At 33.1% G+C, this 15,744-nt stretch overlaps 1 long non-coding RNA gene across 1 annotated transcript; it reads right to left on the minus strand.

Moving 5' to 3' along the window:
• Positions 1-1,300: 1,300 nt before the first annotated feature.
• LOC132133686 (uncharacterized) lies at positions 1,301-12,998 on the minus strand. The gene is made up of 4 exons (XR_009429208.1): positions 12,738-12,998; positions 11,216-11,414; positions 9,122-9,413; positions 1,301-1,521 (listed from the first exon to the last, which is right to left on the minus strand). It is a non-coding gene; the product is annotated as an uncharacterized LOC132133686 (long non-coding RNA).
• Between the last annotated feature and the right edge of the window lie 2,746 nt (positions 12,999-15,744).

Consider the following 15,744-nt stretch of genomic DNA (forward strand, 5'->3'; position numbering starts at 1 on the left):
TCTAATACAATCTATAATCTTCAACATTTTAATAATATGAAATATTGTTAATCAATGTGAATCTAATTTACGTTTGGTCTAGTTTGTTAACATATAATACTGAGGTACACAGTACATTTATTTTAAATAACATAATTAGTAACATGTTTTGTAAAGTTAGGCTACTTAATTATGCTGATTTCTTTTTCATTTCCACAGCTGTACACACATATACATATCTTATTTTATAGTGTCTGTTATCAAAATCATTTCCTTGAAGAGAATTTACGAATTCTACCATGGGAAAAGCTTAGCTCTTGAATATTAAGTAGGAAATTCGGCGTTCTTGCTACAACTTCCAATGGTGAAAGATTATGTGTTGAATATATCATTCCAAATGCCGAAAGCTTCAAATATGAATATGAATTGGAAATCCTTTGCCATAGTAGGATTCGTGAATTCGCGTGCGGGATTCCCAGCCCGTTTTAGCGTTTTTCTTCACATCTCTATTAGCCATTGGCTAATTAACACTGTTAGCTGGCACATAGGTCACTGATAGAGTGAATTCTCAGATTAATTTGCATGAAAGCACGATGAATAAGAAATTAACAGGCAATATCATGAACGAGCAGAAAATTAAACGTGATTGTGTGGCTTTATAATAAAATAAATAAAACAAAAACAATACAGATCTAATTATAGCCATTTCAATTTTCACGACAAACTACTTCACTTTTGCAGGATGTGTGTTTATATTACTAAAAGGTGTCCTACTTATTAAAAAAAATAAATAAATAAATAACCAAAATGGATTGGAAAATTGTCGTGCTTAAGTCATTTATTATATTTCATGGGTTCTTATTAAAATATTTTATTCAAAACCTTGTAACTAAAACCCAGACTTTTTCATAACGTTGCCCGTTAAAGTCTGACCTTCAGGATGATTATAATTCTCAAAAATACACGCTATAAGTGTTTTATGTGTAGCCTACAAATTAAGCTCATTAATTCACAGTAATTAACTCTTCACTGGGTTGCCAGGTGTGACACAATCTGACGTCAATAAAATGCAAATAGAAAGCTGATTCATATAATTCACTAATGAATCACTGGTTATTCATCATTATTATACAATATACAGTAGAAACATTTTATTTAGAAATAAAATTAAATGAAAATAAAAATTCAGAAAAAAACAAACAAACATAAAAACAGGAAATGCATACATGTAAAAATTCAAAACTATGTGTATATAAAATTCACATAATTTTTCTCATTTATAGCTATGAAAGAAAGAACATTTATAGGCAACTATAAAAAATGCTAATATAATCTTAATGAAAATACTATAAAGTACAATTCTTTTTCATTGAAGACAAAATACTTTTGCTCTCATATATACACACATCATCATTATCAACAAGATTTTATGTGCCTCTTAAACTTTCAGGTGCTTGAGGCTCCTATTGTTCTCTCTGGATGAATAATTCGTCGTTTTCGACTAATTTTCAGCAAAGTGTGAATGCAAAGTTCAGTCCACACCTGTAAAAGAGAAATAGAAATGCTTACTTGAGGTGCATTAAAACAGACGTGCATTAATTTAAAATCTAAAAGACCTGCTTCCTTAAACAGTGATTTTTTTAATTGCATGGACATTATGTGAGTAAATTAGGCAAACGATTATAATAAAAATGTGCCATTGTGCCTGCCGCTCACAACACAATCCACAATACAGCTTCACACAGAAACATAGAGAGGCCGCAGAGTGACGATGATAAAATTGTAATATTTTCACATGTTCCACACTCATCAAAAGCAAAATAAATGATCCGTAATCAATCTCTTTCTCTCTTCCTCAATAGGTCTTTGTAAACAGTGTAAGTGCTCTGTCACAGTGTTCAGATATTATGCATTGGGGTTCCCGATGCCTTTCATTACCAAAGGGGAGCAGCTTCAAGTCTTTCTCTGTTAATTTCCACCCTCTACCCTATATGCAAGCTCTCGCTTTCTCTTTCTGCCCGCACAATGTAGGATTTGTCCTTTTTTCTTTCTTGTTGTTTTCCTCCAAACATCCTCTTCGGGCTCCATGCAGCTTATGCAAATGACTCCTTTTATTATATCCTCCTACTGCCTGACAACCACACACACACACACATTCTTACACACTGTAATTCTCTTTCCGACTCCAACACACACCATCGCCAACCAATTACGAGACGGCGGTCTTGGCAGAGCTCCATTTATATTTACTGAACAGTGCATAAAAACACACATGCATTACTGCAATTACAACCAAACCTTTGCACCTCCATATTGTGCATCATATGTTCATTATGGCACTAGATTTTTACTTGAGACTGGTGGTGTGCAGATGGTGGGGTGAGGGTACGGCTAGACTGAGACTCAATGGGGGGGTGGATCAGGTCTGAGCCCAAAGATTCCCAGGCTCCAGGACCGTGCCCAGCTGCAGAGAGAGGCGGGGAATGGGGGGACGTCACTAGACAGCCCTGACAGCACGCCCTTTTCACAGGAACATTACTGAACCCTCTCGCCACCCTTCCATAGCAACTTACGCACGGGTCAAAGGGCAACCAGACCCCCCAAATGCAAAGAAAGAGGGACGGTATAGAACGAGACGGTCTAGACATATGTGAACTTGAACTTGACTTCCCTGATTGTTCATTTCACCTGTCGTAAAATCAGTCACCCTTCAGAAGTGGGGGAAATTTGAAATTAGACAGCTCAGGTGAATGGGGTAACATTACTTCAGCAGTTAATTTCTAACAGTACAGTAAGACACAATTTTTTATGACAAGTTTTCTGAAATTGGAGTATTTCATTTTCAGCAAATAATTTCATTGGAATTAAATAAAAATGGAGAAAAGGCGGTATGTAATTAAAAATTAACACATTTACTTTTACATTTCTAGAACAGAAATCTATGGAAACTTGTTTCCATCATAGGAATGCAAAAAAAAAATGTATTACTATTACAATTACAATTCAGACTTATTTTTCTTGCAATTCTGAGAAAAAAAAGTCAGAATTGTGGGATATAAGTGTTTCCATCTCACAATTCTGGCTTTAAATCTAATTTTATAATTCTGAGAAGAAGGAAAAGGAAGAATTGCAAGAAAAAAAACCATAATTGTGAAATAAAAAGTTTGCAGTTACTTCTGTTATTTTTGCTATTATTTTCCTGTGGTGTAAACAGTGCTTTATAGAAATTTAAACACGTTAAAATATTTTTTTTTTTTAAAGGGATTTTGGATTTCTTTTTTAATTACTCCATGATTCAGAAAATGTCAACAGCCAGAACTATAATGTTATATAAATCAGGGGAATGATATATGAAGAAACCACTATGCAAACCACTATGTAAACTTCATAATATAGATATGAATAAAACAGTAATGTTTGGTTTATGTAAGAGATACTGAAGTGGACATTTCTGGCATATAGATAAAGTGAAATAAAATAAACACTTGTTTTTTCCACATTATCCAGAAAGATGACATTTAATGGAAACAAAAGAGCCCAAAATTCACCAGTCATCATTTTAATTGTAGTGTCTTGGCTTAAATGAAAATTGTGTTCTCTTTCACTCACACTCATGTTGTCTACAAAATAAGACATTCTAAAAAAATATCATAAACTTTGACTTTCATTGTGTCTTTTAGAGGGAAAATCAAACTATAAGTTTGGAATGAAATAAGGGTGAGTGACAGGACTTAGATTCTTGGGTAAACTATCCCTTTAATAAGTCCTATTGTTTGAGGAGCGTCTGCTTTTCTGTTCATCAGTTCTTTCCTGCGTTTCATCAAAGAGGCTCAATTAAACTCACAGGCCTCAAGGGTTACAGGCGCTTTGCATCAGCTAATGAGCAGCCCTAATAAATAAACTATAAACATCTTTTTCAACACTCTGGTAATTTAATCGACTTTTGCTGTAATGCACATTTCCAGCAATTAAATCCTAAACAAACCCATAACATCTGAGGATGACGCGTTGACTTTGTCCCAGAAGAAATCGGACAGCAGAAACCAAATCTGTCTCAAAAATCAGGTCAAGTGCTTCTATTTTGATGCTCATCTTAACGGTTTCCCATCGTCATCATGACATAAAAATGCAGATCCGTCTGAACTTTAAAGATCAGGGCTTCTTGATAGATTACTTCTTGGCCAAAGTTGAATCAAGAGACTAAGATTAAACTTGACCTACATTTACTGTCATTTATGAATGAATGGTACTGGACGGTTATTGTTTACTGTACATTATTAACACCTAGAAGTAGAAATCATATTATCTGGTGATTAGTAACTCTATCACTTAAAGTTAATGACTTTAACAGCTTCCCTTGTTACTGTTAAAAAATAGGTTCAGTTAATAGAGTGCGACTTTAGCCCAGTTTAATAACTCACAGTCAAAGACATATAAAGACGACAGACTTTAGCTCATGGCTGTTGACCTAAATACACAGCAGACATGATCTTGATTTAATCTTAACAGACTGTGTTAACAGATAACGCAAAGCACTTCTTTTAATCATCCGGCACATGATCAAAAAGCATGACGATTGTCTACAGTCAAGCAGTCATTTTTTTGATGGACTATCACAGGTCCAATACAAACTAAAACTCCTGTCTTATTCAACGATAAACATGATTTTGAGACAAAAAAAAGAAAAAGATTTTAGACACAGGAAAGAGATGTCAACGAGTCCACAGCACTATTTGCATGTTTAACGTTTTCTGATATGTACTATATACCATATTTTTTCACATATCTCATATTCCTTTTCACATACTAAGATTATCTGATTGCTGTATGCACTGAAATACAGCGGCATGCATGGGCGGGGGGGGGGGGGGGGGGGGGCTTTAATCGCAGACGCTAAAGTGCCCTTTCAGTCCAATCTAGGTGCCCCCAGACCGTGAAAGGGTTAAACCTTTAATAATATCTTCCTGCTTGGTTTTAATTAAGTCAGAGGAACTTATAAGAATCTCAAGGCACAATAATTTCATATAAAATGACTATTTTCATATTATTATTGCTATTTGAAGTTTTATATTACTGAGGTCTTTGGGAATCTAACCATTAAAAGCTATCTCAGTAGAGGTTTGTTCAATACAAATGCTGTTTGTTTGTTTGTTTGTTTTTCAACTTTAATAATAAAAATAAAAATTTCTTGAGCAGCAAATCAGCGTATTTGAATGATTTCTGAAGAATCAAGACTCAAGAAATGTCAGCTTTGCATCACAGGACTAAATGTCATTTTAAGATCTACTGTATTTTTGATCAAATAAATGGTGAACATAAGAGACTTCTATCAAAAACATTTTAAAATCTTACCAACTCCAAACTATTGAACAGTAGTGTATGAGTAGTTTTACTAGCATATAGTGCTATCAACACCTACTGTAATATGTTTGAAATGGTTTAACTATCACAAATGCAATTCTGAAATATAAATTTCTGTCCCTTATGTTGGCCATCCAACTAGCGCAGAGGAAGTGACCGCAGACCTGAGGTTTACAGTATCATGAGCCACTAGAGGAACTAAAACATGTCTCCTCATCATGCGTCCACCCCTCCTTCCTTCCACAATCTGAATCTATCAATCTCACAAAGTGTCACAACAAACTCTTCCCTATTTTCCTTCTTTCCTTTCTGTTTTAATTTTCGAATCCCTATCACTGTAATGGTGTATTATCAGCACTCTGTGTATCCCTGTGCCCTCTCCTTGATGAGGTGAAACTGAGGTGGGGTTGTTGTTTGATGGTTTCTTTACTCTGCGGAGCTCACAGTGCACGAGGTGCCCGCGTCTGATGTCATATGACCTTCATCACAGTGCAGATGCAAATCAGCAAACCATGCAGCCTTGTACATTTCCCAGAGGTCTATTCATTTCATCAACAAACTGTGTCGTTCTTTACTGTAACTGAAACAATAGATACCTGAGGACATTTCTCAATATATTTCAACAACAATAAGTACATTAAGTACATCGCTAGAGTTGCACTGGCACTGTGGATAACTTTATACTATTTGGTACCTGTTAAACAAATAATACACATTGTTAATATGATATTTAGTGTTTCTAAATAGATACCTATGTCACACTTGAAAGTTTATGGAGTTCATTGCAATTGCAATTTTTTTGAAATCTTGTGTTTGAAAAGTGTATTTGTGTAATTTCTTTAAAATAAATAATGCCACTTGGTTTGATCATTTGAAATATACTGCAATGATTTTCATTTTAAATCTGGTGTAACATTATTATATTATATTATATTATATTATATTATATTATATTATATTATATTATATTATATTATATTATATTATATTATATTATATTATATTATATTATATTATATTATATTATATTATATTATATTATATACAAAAATATAATTAATTACTATGATGCAACTCTGAACTTTCAAAGATCAATGTCACATGATCCTTTAGAACTCATTCTAAAATGGTGATTTGGTGCATAAGAAACACTGTCACTGTAACTGTCAGTTTAATCATCCATTTTATATATATATATATATATATATATATATATATATATATATATATATATATATATATAATATTACATTTATTCAGCATGGATGTAATAAACTGATCAAAATACACTAAAGTAACACAAAACATATATATATATATATATATATATATATATATATATATATATATATATATATATATATATATATTATTATTATTATTATTATTATTATTATTTGTTTTGTTTTGTTTTATTTAACAGCTAAATCTGTGCTCAAGACACAATAGAGAACAAAATAACCTTTCAATAATGCACAGAAACACACTTGGCCCATTTACATCTGCATCCCACTCAGACTCAGACATGTATTAACTGCATGCAAAGTAATTAAGATGATCAGGTGACGAACACCCTCCCTCCGTCTGTAAACATACACACCCCTGTACACACAAACAGACACACAAAGGCTCTGCGATCTGCATAACCGTCTTGTGTCTTTGGCATCTGGTGGTGTCTGGTCTGCATCGGTGTTTCCCACCCTGCCCCCTCTCCAGTCGTGCCGCAGGAGCAGCGGCCCTGACAATGGTGGGAAAGCGGAGCTCTTTATAAAGGAGGGGGGCCTGCATTGAGAGCGAGGGGCCAGCCACGAGCTGGGCAGAATATTAATGGCTGACACCATGTTCTGTTCATTAAAGGCACGCATGCTGCAGCTGCCGGCCCCGGCCCCACGCCGGTCCTCATACCAGCTTCACCCTCTCCCTGCCTTTCAGAAAACCCCGAACCAGATCGCCAGGGGCACGACGGGCCGTTTCTGCCAGGGCCTGAGACTGGGGGGGGGAGGCAGAGGGGCGACCCATGCTGTTTGGAAAATTGCATTGTGTCTGTGTGAAGCCAACGAGCAACATCAAGATACTGTGACGTCCACAATTAGTTGTAATTTAGTTTTGTTTAAAAACTTTTTTGATATGAATATATAAGGAGAAGTAGCTACACATCACATATATCATTCACTGATGTTCATATGAATATAAGAATTTTATCAATATTTGAGGGTCAAATTTGTGTCAATATATTAGGAAAACTATGTTTATATGTGCACAAACATTTTTTTGTAATTTTAGTATGAATATCAGACAATTGTATATTTAAGTATATATATATATATATATACAAATTAGGTTAAATATTATAGAATGTTTCATCATCTTTTCACCTTCGCTAGTTTATTTTAAGTGTGATAGATTGATTTTTAGAGCATGAATATTCCAGCTAGTCTTAACTTATGTGAGGTCATAATAAAGGCATGGGCTAAATGACATGTAAAATGAATGGGATGTGTTTTGAATGAAAAAAAAAATTTCAAAATAATTCTATATTGCATGCATTTGTCAAAATGTGATTCGCCTTGACTACATTTACATTGACTGCAGTTCTCAAAAAATTATAAATGTCGATGCTTTCAGATATTAATTCATTCATGCATTTGCTAATTCAATTGTTTTTTTTATTCTTTAAACAATATCAGTCTATTAAATATTGTCTTTTTATTGTAGAATTATAATTATTACAAGCAAAAGTTGTAATCTCTGCACATTCATTGTGTATGCCTATATGACGTTGACTAACAGAACATTTATTACATTACAGTTGTACATTACTGCTAGATGGAAATGACTTTTATACACTCAGCTCTGGCTAATAGCAGAATACTTCCTAACTGTAAAGTTGAAACAAGTATTTTCTGTAAAGCTGCTTTGAAACTATAAATATTGTGAAAAGCGCTAAACAAATAAACTTTAATTGAACTGAATTCATGCATTTGTTGTTTTACATTTATTCAGCCCCAAAATTCTAAAAATACTGAAAAATCGAAAATTCTAAATAAAAATCTAAATAAATTCTGCCGAATGCAACAGGATTCATCACCCACGAGAATGCTGGGATGCCCCCGGTCTCTTTAGCCATGCCACCAGCCCTCACTCCCATTCACTGCATCTATGTCAAGAGGATGCTTTCTTCTTTTCATCCTCCCACCCTTCGTTATCCATCTTCAGCTACAAACAATCTGCTTTACAGAAAATATTTAAATTGTATATATATACTGTATATATATGTATATATATATATATATGTATGTATGTATATATATATATATATATATATATATATATATATATATATATATATATATATATATATATATATATATATATATATATATTCATTCACTACTGTGCTAATATCTTATGATGGATATTTTATGATTTTATGAATTTTAGAGTTAATTTTACGATGGAAAATGAGACAAACATCATTTTAGAGTTAATTTTTTTAGCAATAAATCTGAATGTAGACTTTAACGAACACTAAATCTCTCTTCATTTATTAGGGGTACAGTGCAGCTTTAACAAAGGAAGATGGCAGTCGCTGCTACAGTCATTGCCAGTACATTTATTTCCTTTGCTTCCCCCTTTTCCTTGCCAACCCCCGCAAAAAACCTTCTCGCTAATTAATGTAGTAAGTTCAGATAGGCTAGAAGCAAGGGGGCAAATGAAGGGGGCTATAATATCCCCAGTAAACACACACACACACACAATAAAAGACCATGGTGTAACTCACCTCATGTGCCAGCCCAGCCATCTTAGCTTCTTGTGTAAGATCTCCGTCAAGATGGCCTCCCTTCCTCCCTGTGCCGTCCAGGACGCTGACGAGGGTTTTGTCGCCGCTGGCACTGGCACAGATTCTCCCGCACCCCACAGGGGTACAGATGGCACTGGGGGTTTCTGGGTAGGCGGAGAGGGGAAGATATAGCAATGTTCCTCTGAGCATCTCTCTCTCTCGCTCTCTCTCTGATGGCTCTGTCCTTGTTGTTGTTACTTTTTTGTGTTATAATGTGGATGGAAATAAAACTCTGTATGAAATGTGAGAGGGAAAGAGTGAATAAAAGACAATGAGAGAGAGAGAAAGAAATGGAAAGTACCTAAAAGAGAAACAAGATGAAAAACAGCATTCAAAACTCTCTTTAGCTGATGCCATGGCAACTGTCTCCTTGTTTGTTTCAAGCTGCTTACAGAGATACTCTCTCTCTCTCTCTCTCTCTCTCTCTCTCTCTCTCTCTCTCTATATATATATATATATATACTCTATGATTTTTTTATTGTCAATACATAAAGCATATACATATTTAAATAATGTGTCATTTCACATTTTTTATATTTAATTAATTTAAATTCTATTTAATATCCAAATACTTGTTTGATTAAGTATTATATAATTATTTCATTAAATATAATAAAATAATCTATATAATATTTTCATTTATTAAGCTTTAATAAATAACGTTTACATTTTAATGTCAGCATACATATATAAAACATATTTAAATGTGTCCATGTTTAGTGTAATTATATATATTTTTTTTTCATTAAATTTGTATAAAATTACAATACTGTTTATTAATTACAGGTATACTGATTTTTATTTATTAAAATACATGAAATCATAAAAATTGTGTATATATATGTGTGTGTGTGTGTGTGTTTATTAATATAATGACATAAATTATAATCAAATATTATAATATTATATTAATGTGGCTAAATATTAAAACAATAATAAAAATAAATAATGATAAATATTATTAAATAAATAAATATTGAGATAAAATATTTTTAAAAATACAGACAAACACACACACACACACACATATAATTTTATTTAAATATATATATATGTATATATATATATATATATATATACACACACACACACACACACACACACACACACACACACACACTAAAATAGTTTTTTTAAATGCTAGCTTTTTAAAATGCAAGAGTGGCAGAGCATAGAGTGAATAGCCTCCAGTTTGGGGGAAAATCTTAAGTGTCCAGTCCAGAAACTGCAGCAATGCATGGGAATATACTCTGTAGCCTATAAATGCACTCCACTGAGTCTAGCCAATTAGCCAGCACTGTGTATCATTACCTGCCGTCAATGAATGTCTGTTCTATCAAGAGCTTTTTCCTAAAGAATTAAATGCAGCCTCGTTTAAAGAGACTCTGAAGGCAATGATAGGCTGTTTCCCTGTGTGTGTGTGTGTGTGTGTGTGTGTGTGTGTGTGTGTGTGTGTGTGTGTGTGTGTGTGTGTGTGTGTGTGTGTGTGTGTAGAGGGAATGAATAAGTGTTTGTACTGCTGCCATTGTTCCTGTGTTTCACACGGGGAAATCCAGCACAAAGAGTCTAACAGGACTCGAGGACAATCCTAAGGCCCCCCTTTAGGCTACAAACCCCAACAAATAGCCCTCAAGTACCTCTTTTGATTGCTGAGCTAGTGAGTATCTCACCAGCCAGAATCCAATCTCACCTGACAATATGATCAAAATGAGCACAGAGCTGAAGAGAATCTATCTAAATGTTTTAAAAGACCTGCATGATTTTCATACTAATTGTGCAGGTCCATCTTTTAAAATGATTGCCAAGAGATCAGTACCAAAAGTTTGTCATTACAAATGCAGATTATGCTAAATAAATTCACACATTTCAGTCCTGTTCTGCATTCACACAACTGGTTTAGACTGCCAGGATGTTGACTAGTTACTAATGGCAACTTCTATCATGAGTTTCGAACACATTCAGAGAAATGAATTCCAATTTGGACAACAATTCTGATTCGATTTTTAAAGTAAAAAAGCATACATGTCAAATTACCTGAGGAAAAAGTGGGTGCTCTCTTGCTGTTCTCAACAGATTTCGAGAATTATTTCTACTTTCGGTTATCTAGCTTTATGAAAAGTGTTAAAACTCATACAGCTAGATAACCAAAGAGAGAAACCAACCCTCAGAAGCAGGTTTTAGGCCTGAGTGCTGGTACATTGGTGGTCTGGATCTTATGACTGCAAAAACACATCTACAAAGAAATTGCAAGTTTTGTTAAACAAATCAACAGCAAACAGAAATAAAGAAATGTCTCATAGAGTTTATTAATGAATTATACTAAATAGAAAAGCTATTTAATGTAAACATTATATTACATAATTTTATGTAAAAAATATTATATTACATATGTATTTATATTACATATTTTACATACATAAAATATTCATAATATTAGAGTAAAAATAAATCTACAAAATGGATAAATAATAATAATAACATATATCTTCCAAAAATTATTTATCAACACTATTTGTTATTATTATTTTTTTTCTAAGGTGGTAAAGTAACATTAATCAGATTTTTAGTATTTTATATATTTCTAATATCAAATCTCAAATTTATCTGAAGGCAGTTCGATCTAAAATTAATTTAGCAATCTAAAATTTATATTTGTTTTCAACAGTCTAAAACGCATACCACACATCAAACCATTAATATGATTTAAAAAATAATAATAATTCAATGCCTTCAGAATGATCGGTTTTATCATATTATCATTATTTTTCTTTTTTCTGAATATCAAAATGATGATATATGATGTGCAAAAATTACACACTTTGTTCCACACATTCAGTAAAGCTACATATCCAAAAACTTACACACTCCTTCTTTATTGCAGGTCAGCTATCCATTACATCCTAAATACTGTTTTGTTTATCATATTTAATGTTACTATTATATAACATACCACAATTGAGTCATAAATATCGTTTTCTTACCCAAACTTTAATTATAGGTGCATGATTTTCAGGCATCAAGTGTTAGGTGACAACATTTTATATAGGCTATTTATATTTTATCATATATATTGTAGACCTCAAACTTTAGTTTTATTTGTTTAGGCTACTAATTATGACTGTCATCAAAAACACAATCAAATTAAATCTTATTTAAAGAAAAATGCTTTCATTATAAAACACACAACACACCACTCTGCTAAATATTCTGTAAACAAAATATGACGTTTATTATCATCATCATCCATAAATTGGACATTAGTCAACTTTAAATGTCTTAAAGAATAAAGCACACGACGTTTCTCTCACATTGGCTCAACGGTCAAAGATGAACGACACCCAGTGGGGTTTTGCATTTTTTGTGATCAACTCGAAAATGTAAGGCATATTTATAAAGAACTGACTTTAATTATAACCAATAAATTCATTTAGAGCCAATAGGTCACATATAGTGCATAACAAATCCATCGATAATGTGGGTATAATATTTATCTCTATATTTTCTTTGAATTCAAATGGACTGAAAAGAAAAGCCATTTCAGATATGTACAGCTTACCTCATGAATGAATATCATCATCATCTTCATCCTCATGCAACTGCACATGGAACACATGAAACATGCAGCATGTCTGTAATCCACAATGTCTCCTTTGCTGCCTAAATGTGCCTCTCAAGCTCACCAAACCATGGATTTCTTCTGAAAACAAGGGGCTCTCGTATTTCTGGACGCGTGCTGACACTGAAACATTGACAACAGGTGGCAAACTCTCCAAAGCAGCATTGATTATATTGATTATGATGATGCCGATGATGCTGGGCGCGCGGCTATGGTACCAGTCCTCAGCATCCTGCCCAGTATGTTCTCTCCTGCAGTGACGTCAGTTGGGGACCGGCCAATCACAGCCTCGGCTGAGCGCCGTGATGCGGACTGTCCAATCAGAGCGCGGGGACGCAAGTCGCTTTTGTGCGCCGGGTGTGAGTGAGATGATGTGATCGAGGCTCCGCCGATGGCACGGTTCTTAATGAACAGATCTGGCTGCAGGTCAGCGCTTTGATCAGCTTGTTTATTCATTTACTGAGTCTTATGCGTTAAAAAAAAATATGGTTATGGGATAAAAAGGCAATTTATAGGATATAAAAAAAAGCAAAAGGGTCATATTGTTTTGGCAAAATTAGAAGGATTTAAAAGCCTGTATCAATAACATTATTATAATTTTTTTTAAATAACAAAAAATGAATATATATATATATATATATATATATATATAATTGAATATATAATTGTGTTACTTCAAAACTGAATATTTTGCAGCTTTCTTCAAAAATAACGTTACAGGTTAACCTCAAAACAGAAAACAAACTTGGGATGATTTGTAACAACTGCGTAAAAAAAAATATTTCACTAAACTGTACTACAAAACAATGCACTAATTTATCTGCTAATTATTTTCCAAAGAGGGAAATAATGAATTAAAGTTATTAATAGTAATAGTTCAAACCTACTGGAACGCAAAATAAAGTACGAACTATTAATGACTAGTCAATAACTATTAGCATTTCTAGTTCGTGCGTAAAAATATATTTTACCTTCCTCTAAACATTATTATTATTAGCTTTTGTTTTAATCACGTGGTCAAGCTACATTATATTATATTATATTATATTATATTATATTATATTATATTATATTATATTATATTATATTATATTATATTATATTATATTATATTATATTATATTATATTATATTATATGTTCCCTTACATGTGGAATTATTTCAGCACGTGTCTTCCTTTCAAGCTTTAGATTTAAGAACCTTCTGATTGTACGAAAAAGTGCAACAATTGTGCAACTTTTTCGTTTTTTTCGTTAAACAGATGAGCAAACCTGAAGGATTATAGAAGCCTGATGTATTTTGAAATCGAAAAAAAATGGTCAGATATCAAAACGTTCGCAATATATTCCACATATCAGCTGATCATAATTTTAGCTAAAATATCAAAAATATATATTTTTTCAACTTATCGCTGAGGACTTAAAAGACTAGGGGAAAAAAAATATTCAAAAAGCAAAAAGATAAGAAAAAGTCGGAAAGGTTCATGAAAGGAAATAAGATTAAAATAACTCGCTGAATTCATCTTTTCAGCCTCTATTATGTAGACCGGGGCTAGTTGTCACACTTTTACTCCAGTGAATATTTCTCAGGGTGGTTTTATATCTGAATCTTCTGCACAGACACAAGTCTTACCTAAAATAAGCTTTTGGATATTTGTACCGTTATTGCAGGGGGAAAATACACGTTGATAGACGTTGATATTAAAATATTTTCAACGAAATAGTACAATAATAAAACACAAAACAATTCTGATAACAGCAACAATGTGAAAGAAAACATTTGAATCCATTCATCTGGTCAAAAAATATTGTAAATGAAAAATTGTAAAAATAACATTAAAACATATTCATGAAAAATGTCTTACCTCATTTATGACAAACACCTTCATCTCAGTTCAGATTCTTTCTTCATTATTTCAGGAAAATATGCTGATGTGGAATCTAAGAATTTTAGTATGAACAGAATTCACACAAATAATAACTGAGTTTAAAATTGAATAATAATAATAATAATAGTTAAATAATAATAATATTTAAAAGTTTTGACTGGTCAGCACACTTTCATTTCTGAAATGAAACACTTTTCTGGTTTGAAAGTTTTTAAAGTAAACGAAAAATAAATAAACAAATAAATAAATTCACCATCTTACACATAATACAAAGGTGTACTGAACTATTTTTTATTTATTTATATTTATTTATTTATTTATTTATTTTGTATCATGTATCGGAAGACTAGTCCCGGCTGATGTAAATGTAACATTCCTCCACTTTCTGAGACTGTTTTAGACCTTTTCTGAACAAAAGTTTGTCAGACAGTTTGAGAGACATTGGACTTGAACTTCACCTCAAGGACATCTGTCCCTCTAGAGAGAGGAAATGTGTTCTTTAAAACCATCAAATTAATAACACAAATATGTATAATACATTTGAGATTTTATATGTGACATTAAAAATGCATTTACACAACACATTTACCTTTGAAACACTTCATAAAAAAGCTATTTTTATTAATCATAAAAATGCTACATGCTACTGAATTATAGATTATTCCGAACTAACATGCTACTCTATGATCAGTTTCTGTGCAGTTTTAATACATGCTTAATTGTTGCATTTAAATTAAATAACCATTGCAGTATTGGCTTTCTCTGATGGGACGTCCTGAGGAATGCTCGTCTGCATTCCTCCATCCCTTAATCAGGACTATAATGCAACATTGATTCAGAATGGTGGGGTGAAGTGACAGCTGGTCTTGACCTCTGACCCCTCCTGTCTGGAGTGCTGTGCTGACAGAGGGGGTCATGCTTCTCTCAGCCCCTGCAGGGACGGTGGCTGTCTGGGAAAAGCCATCCAGACAGTCCTAGAACACATCTGGGTAGGGAGGAGAGACAATGTGGTACCCATATATCCCAAAGTCTGAGTGAGACGCCCCACCTCGGGGCCCT

This window comes from Carassius carassius, chromosome 50 (genome assembly GCF_963082965.1).
Source record: "Carassius carassius chromosome 50, fCarCar2.1, whole genome shotgun sequence".
NCBI lineage: Eukaryota > Metazoa > Chordata > Actinopteri > Cypriniformes > Cyprinidae > Carassius > Carassius carassius.